At 31.0% G+C, this 7,642-nt stretch overlaps 1 long non-coding RNA gene across 1 annotated transcript; it reads left to right on the forward strand.

The window, feature by feature from the left end:
- Window positions 1-2,043: 2,043 nt before the first annotated feature.
- Window positions 2,044-7,355, forward strand: LOC143070716 (uncharacterized). The gene is made up of 3 exons (XR_012976656.1): window positions 2,044-2,735; window positions 5,275-5,380; window positions 6,692-7,355. It is a non-coding gene; the product is annotated as an uncharacterized LOC143070716 (long non-coding RNA).
- The last annotated feature ends 287 nt before the right edge of the window (window positions 7,356-7,642 follow it).

Below are 7,642 nucleotides of genomic sequence, written 5' to 3' on the forward strand. Positions count from 1 at the left end.
CATACATAAAATATTACAATTCTAACCAACATACAGAGGATGAATACCGCACATACATTATCTTAAAATTCGTTTCAACTAAAATATATGATATTGTCAATATTAGAAAAAGTTAAAATAGCATAAAAAAAAACGAACTTTAGGGAAAAATGAAACACAAAAGTCTCAAGACAAAAACCTAATTAAAAGCTTAAACAAATCAAACGAAAACAACTCATGGTCCTGACATTCGGGTCCGTGACTAATTTTAAAGTTCCTATGTCTTATTTTTAGCTTGGAGTTTTAGTATTTGTCTTGTCATCTGATAAAGATATAAGGTCACACTTTTCTCTGCTTTAACTTTTTTTCTGTTTGAACTCGTCCTGTATTTTTCCTGCAACACGAGGCATATACTATAGGTATCAGAATAGACCCGGATCGTGTTAAGGATTGGTTATATCAATTATGTTTTAATCAAACGGGCCTGCAATGACGTAGCTTTAAATCAACACTAGTGTCATATATATGCATATATCGTTGAATTCTTTGATTCATCGTTTTACACCAAGCCATCTAGCAAATTGGACCTCGTTATTTTATCATAATTATCTTCAAGTCACTAACCTTTGTAATCATGTTAACGAATAACAAAATGTCAATAATTGACATAATCACGTTCTAAACAGAATCGCATTGGCAAAGCAATACAGTGTAAGATACGTATTTATATTAGAATGATAAATTCTTAAAAGTATATTTATATTTTTGTAAGTTACCTTGTACAGCTTAACATTAGATGTTTTGACGATTTTGTTTACTAGGATTAAATTTACAAGATGAAGTCATTGTTTACGGCAACACGTTGACCTGTAGTTATTACTTTCTGTGTCATTTGGTGTGTTGTTATGAGCTATTCCGCTGGCAAGTTTTTACCATTTGATCTTTTCAGTTGAGAACTAAAACAACTCAATTCTCCTTTATATTATATCTTCATATTAATGAATAAAATTTACGAAACGACAATCAGCAATATAAGACCATTATAACAAAAAGGACCATCGTATTCGTTACTGTCGCGTCAAAGTTGATACGCATTCTAAAATAAAAGGAGTTGACACATGTACAAAGGATTTTTGCTGCACTTGTTGTTTAATTTTTTGCTAGATATTCGGAATTTTCTGATTTTATCTATGTACTGCCATTTAAACAATTTCCCTTCTAACCATTTGCTTCTTTTTGTAATGTTATAACACATTGTCCAAAAAAAACATATTTGAAAATATTATGTAATATTCTTATTTTTCATAAATTGTGAAGAAAAAAGACTGCCAATGTTCAATATAATAAAGTCTAGAGAAAATTATTTTCCGCTAATTTTCTTAAATGCGTATATCTCGAATACAGTCACACATACCCGTCATTTTTTCTGCTTTTTGAATTCCTATACGTATATACATAATTTTTAACTGTCTTTTAAAAATCCTTAATCGGCGAGAGAATAAAGATAATTTCAGTAAATTGAAACAGAATTATATATATCGACAAGAATTTATGTAAGATTGAGGTGAATATGAATTTTTCAAAATGATAGTACGTTATACTTTTCTGAATGTCAAAACTTTCTCTAAGGTATAATTGTTTATTAAACTCACCACTCCTCATTGGCCTATAAAACTATTCAAATATCAATCAAGGACAAATTCAGTGTTAAAGTCATTAATCACAGGAGTATTAAACACGCCCTGTTATGTAAAAATATTTTTTCATAAGGAAGTACTAAATTTTACTTAATAACGTACGGTAAGAAGATTCAGCATTTATGTAAAAGCTTGAAAGATCATACCTTCACATTCACATAATCAATATATAGATAGTGCATGATATTTATATAAGAGTGTCAATAAGTATGACTTCCATTCTCTGTATAATTTTGCATTGCTAACATCCTCAATATTTATGCGTTATGGATTGTATTATAATTTGTTTTGAAGTAACAAAATAATTATGCCTTGTTTTATCTGAAATTAGCACGAACAATGTTCTTGTGTTTTCTTTTGTAGCTTTATTTCCTTGAAGAGCTGTTAAATAAATTAAAATTAGACAGCTTTATGAAAAATACTTTTGCCACTCGGCGAATCATGTTCTGGATGTGGAGTTTCAAATACTGATGCAACATGAATGCCATATTTTATTGTATAGCTTTTATCATGTTTTTTGTGACATTCATTGGGTGCTCCGTCAATGGTGCTATAGTGTATGTAGTATTAGTTAATAAACATCTCCAAAATGTGAACAATACGTTTGTAGTATCGATGTGCATAAATGGATTTCTTATATCAAGTTTTGGTACAATATTTACAGCAGCAACGAGTGTTAGAGGAGAATGGATTTTTGGAGAATCAGTTTGCCAAATGCATTCTTTTATAGTATTCTTCCTAGGTCTTGCAATCATTGCTACTTTGACAAGTATGGCTATAGAAAAATATATCGTTATAAAACAGGAATCAAGAAACGTGGTGACAAAAAGAGTTTGTATTTACATACTACTAATATGCCACGTGTATGGGTTTGTGATTTCTTCCATGCCCTTCATTGGGTGGAACAGGTATCAACTTGAAGGATTCAATATAACATGTTCGCTGAAAATGGACGGTACAGACGCTAATTCAACATCTTTCAACATTTTTATGCTGATAGTAGGATTGATTTGTCCGTTAGGAGTAATGATTACCGTATACTCCAAAATAATCGTCACGGTAAGTCATGTACCTTTTTTAGAAATAGTTTTGGATTTTATTTTTGGAAGGGATAAAAGAGGGACAAAAGATACCATAGGGACAGTCAAACTCATAAATCGAAAATAAACTGACAATAGCATGGCTAAAAATGAAAAAGACAAACAGACAAACAATAGTACACATGACACAACATAGAAAACTAAAGAATAAGCTACACGAACCCCATTAAAAACTGAGGGTGATCTCAGGTGCTCCGGATAAGTTATTATTCATAAATATATCTCAACGACTTGCAAGAACATAAACAGTTGCAATGTTTCTACACCAGATGTACATTTCGAAAATCAATGTCTCTTCGGTGATGCTCGAAGCCAACGTGTTTGGAACTCCAAGGCTTATTAAAAAGGTAAAGAGCTATAAACCAAAAGGCCCCAAAAAAGTAATCCAAAGCTGTACAAGAAATAAGAGCTTTGCATGAGGAAGATACATTCCTTAATTCGCAATCATTTACAAAATTTGCAACAGTAAATTTTAATAACACAAAAACCGTACGTTCATGCCAGTACCGAAGAACTGACTGCTGGGATGGTAATACCCTCGGGGACTACCAGTCATTTGTTATGCAGAGGAAATGAAATTGTAATAAGCGTTTGTTCTTCGATATTTTTAAGACAAGCATAGTACTAGACACAATACGATGTACGCAGGTCGCACGGCTTATGGCATATATTTGCTGTTCTTTAATTAACTTGATATTTAAGGTATAGACATATAATTTGAATAGGGCAAACACTCAAAGGAGCAGAATCGCTCGTGTCTGTGATTTCTGATTTGAAATGGTACGTTAAATCCGATGTTTTGTGCAAAGAGAGAGTTACCCTCTGCACAATAGAGCAGTGCAACACATTTTTTTAAATAGTCCGTTGGTGAACTGTTACAGGGCTAATCTTTTGTTTTTATCCAACATGCTCAATTTATTAACATTTGAAGTGACATTCAATATCGGAGTCTTTCAGCTGGTTGTATCGCATATTGCTGAACGTACCTAATATATTAATTGTTAATTTGTTGTCGTCCTTAAAGTACAGGAAATATTTAGCAATTGACTTTAAGAACGCAACAAACAGTTTAGAATAAAAGATTACTGCTCTTGTCTTGGTGTAAAAACTAATTACAGCGACATAAGGCTAATTAGGCATTAGAATAACAAACCTTGAATATGTTCTTAACAAAATCCCAATAACAATCGAAACAGAAGAAAATAAACAACACAATACAGGACACTAGCATGATCATTTAGCAACATTTGTATATTTTCATTAAAAATTATTAAGTTTTTTATTTGTCCAATTCTTATCTATTAGCGAAAACGTTGATCATATAAATAGTCGTTCCCGTTTAAGATATATCTATGATAGCTTATTTGGTAATTTGTTTTCATATATTGCAAGTCACGATATAGTGCAAATTAGCTTTCAATTCATGTTTTTCGCAATCAAATGCAAATGCTTGGAACATTAATTTATTCATATTTGATGTTTGCATTAGGAAAAAATGATCGCTTTATTTTATCTTATAATGAACAACACGACGGGTACATTAGTAACATTTGTTAAATAGTGTCTATTTACTCTTCATTGGCACATGAGGTCTTGACCGTTACTCTACCGGGTGAAGGTCTCACTGTGCGATACTCTTTGAGATGTAGTGCAGAAATACATGCGTTGTTCTCTGCCTTTCGTGTGCTTTTGTTTGTGCATGTACTGCGTTTGTGTCATTAAAGGATATTTCTTATCCTTTGTATCAGTAATGCATATCTCAATCTGTTATCCTTTGAGTATTTTATAGACTGCTTTCTTCAACCACTTTATCTTTGGTTAGGGTGTTGTTTCTGTCTTTTCCTGCTCTTCGTTCCCTTTTAATAGCGTCATACTTTTGATAACATATAATTTATTAATTTAATTTTGGATGTAACGCGTCTTATGATAGGCTGGCAGTGTTTTGTTTATCATCTCATAAACATAATTTTTTCATGTCACCGTGACGTCATCTACGTTTTAACATGATTTTCTCCAGCTTAAAATGGAATTTAGAATTAAATTATAAGTAATGACTGTAATAATGTTTCTGTCTATTCGCAATAACATAAAACATGTGATGCACATTTTAAAATAACCCGCTACGCAGGTTATTCAGTGAGCACCGTATTTTTTTATGTTATTTCTTCATAGACAGAAAAGAAAGATACTGTCATTCCTTAATTATATAAATTTTTACTTCTAATATGCTTTGTTGTTGTGAAGTTTTAATAATTCACAAGATCAGTTTCCCATATTTAAAACTGAGCTCAGAAAACGTAGTTGAACCAAATGAATGGCAAATCAGTAAACAGTCAAATTTATGGATTACACATACATAATAGCATTAACAGAGATTTGCGAGTCTTATATTAATTACACTTCCATTTTTAGTTTTTCCTTGGTTAAACATTACATTTAACTAACAATTAGCTATAAAAAGCCTAAACGTACATGTATCCGTTTCTTTTATTTTACAGATGAAAGAAAAACGAAAATCAGCGAACTTTAACTCCTACAGCTGTCAGCGAAAAACAATATTAAAGAGAGAAATGAGAGTAACAAAGACAATTTTGTTCATGATAGGTAATACGATCAGATAAGAGAAAATAAGATAAGATAAGTAGAGATAACCTGAGAGGCAATATTTACAGTAGTAATTATAGTTTTAGATTTAACTCATTGTACCATATTCTAAACAATGTTGAAGAATACAATAAATCACTTTTGAGAAATGTATTAACCAAATTATTTTCACACATTTTCAAGCGATTTAACAAACTAAATATTGACTTCCGCATAACTTCATTACTTGATTGTCGACAAACCTATTACTTGTAATACATTCATACGATATCCCGTTAACAATATGAATTTATGTGGGGTATGCGGAAGGAACCGGTATTTGAAAGATTGCACCTAACTTTCATAAAGGGGATTTTGTATTACTTGTATAACTATCACCATTAACCGGTTTGGTGGTCAGTATAAAAGTAAATTGCTCGAGTTTTTAGTTATCGAGGACTGAGAAGTTACCACATAATCGAGGTGATCACTGCACCATTCAATATCCTAACTTGTGTTTGTTCAATTGCATTTAGAAAGAAAAGGCTAATGTTGAAGTGTACAAAATAAATTGAGCATTTTAGCACATAAATACTTTATGTTTGGTTAAACAACGTGCATTAAAACATAAGTATTCATAAACGCATTTTATTACAAGATAAAGGCTAACATCTAGACGATAAAGATACAAAATAGATATCCTTACAATAAGAGAGAAGAAATGAATTTTCATATCAGTAAACATTTGTTAAATGTTTGCTTCACAATATTAACTTTATGCATATACTTTGATATGTTTTTGTAACAATAATCATTTAATCATTGAAAAACAATATGTACAAGAAAATAAAGTTCATCAATACATTCGTATAATTACCACACAAATGCATTTTGAGCACATTGCAAATCTTCATTTACTTTATTTAAAAAAAAAACATCAACATACATTTCTAGCACTAGAGTTAATATCGTTATATTGACACATATATTCTAAGATTGATGTATATGCAAACCGACTTTGATAAAACAAGCTAATACGGGAAAAAATCCATTGAGATGGCTTAAGTCGTGTTGTGATAACGTCTCTCTTTGCTTCCAACAATATTTGCAGATATTTACATGTATATCAAACAATACTCTATTACTTTAGGTCTATTTATCAAAATAGTAACTAAAGACATTTTATAGCATAATATGATGTTTTATGTTGTGGCTTCGCGTTATTTGATTTAGTAAATGCAAAAAAAAAAAAAAAAAAAAAAACCACATTAAATCATTTTAAATGCACAGTATTTGAATATATAACATTGACATCTTTTTGTTCAATTTTAGGTGCTTTTAGTGTTTCCTGGTCCCCATATGCCATACACTGTGTTGTATCGATGCTCGGTATAACAAAAGGAATGTCTCCATTTGTAGCAACTATTCCAGCTTTGATCGCAAAATCTTCAGTAATTTATCATCCAATCATTTATGTGTTTAAAAACAGACCCCTGAAGACTGTGCTACTAAAAACACTTCATTGTTCAGCCAAAAAAAATAAACATGTTCGTGGTGTAAACTGTACCTTGCCATTACAAGAATTCAATAGATCAAGCATGAATCGTAGAGGCCCAACAGTAACATTTACAATGGACGATGAAGCAGACTTCTCATTAATAGCACCAAATAATAATGTTGAAAATATTGGACATGTATATGAATTTCCGACGTGAGAACAATTAAGCTCAATTTGTTTATGCATCTTCATTCCTTTGATATTGTTTAATTAATTGTACATCGAATGGTATGAATTATTCCATTATATTTCTTGTATTTCCCCCCATTAACGTGACATGCATTCAAGTTTTAAAATAATGAGCTGAAAGAACAAAATCATTTTATTCATGAACATTCTGTCATGGAAAATATCACTCAAATATTTAACATGCACAAAGCTATTATTGGATGCTCATAATTGTATAAAAGTTTTCGCAGGTAAAGAGTTTACTGTCCATATTTGTTTAAACATTTATTCTAATTTTATTTGAAAGTTATATTTCACGACATGATACTTACAGGGGGAAACTCAGAAAAGATACCAGGCTGATGATTTTCTACTCTTGACGCGCTTTTCATCTACAAACGATTCTTCAGTGATGCTCGAATAAGAAAAGTTCATTTAAAAATAAAGTACGAAGTTTAAGAACATTGAGAATGAAGAATTTGGAAAGGTTTTGACAAATACAGCTACGACAATCAACCACTACCTGGGGAAGAAAACCTTAAAATATAAAAAAAATA

Source organism: Mytilus galloprovincialis, chromosome 4 (genome assembly GCF_965363235.1).
Source record: "Mytilus galloprovincialis chromosome 4, xbMytGall1.hap1.1, whole genome shotgun sequence".
NCBI classification, from domain to species: Eukaryota; Metazoa; Mollusca; class Bivalvia; order Mytilida; family Mytilidae; genus Mytilus; species Mytilus galloprovincialis.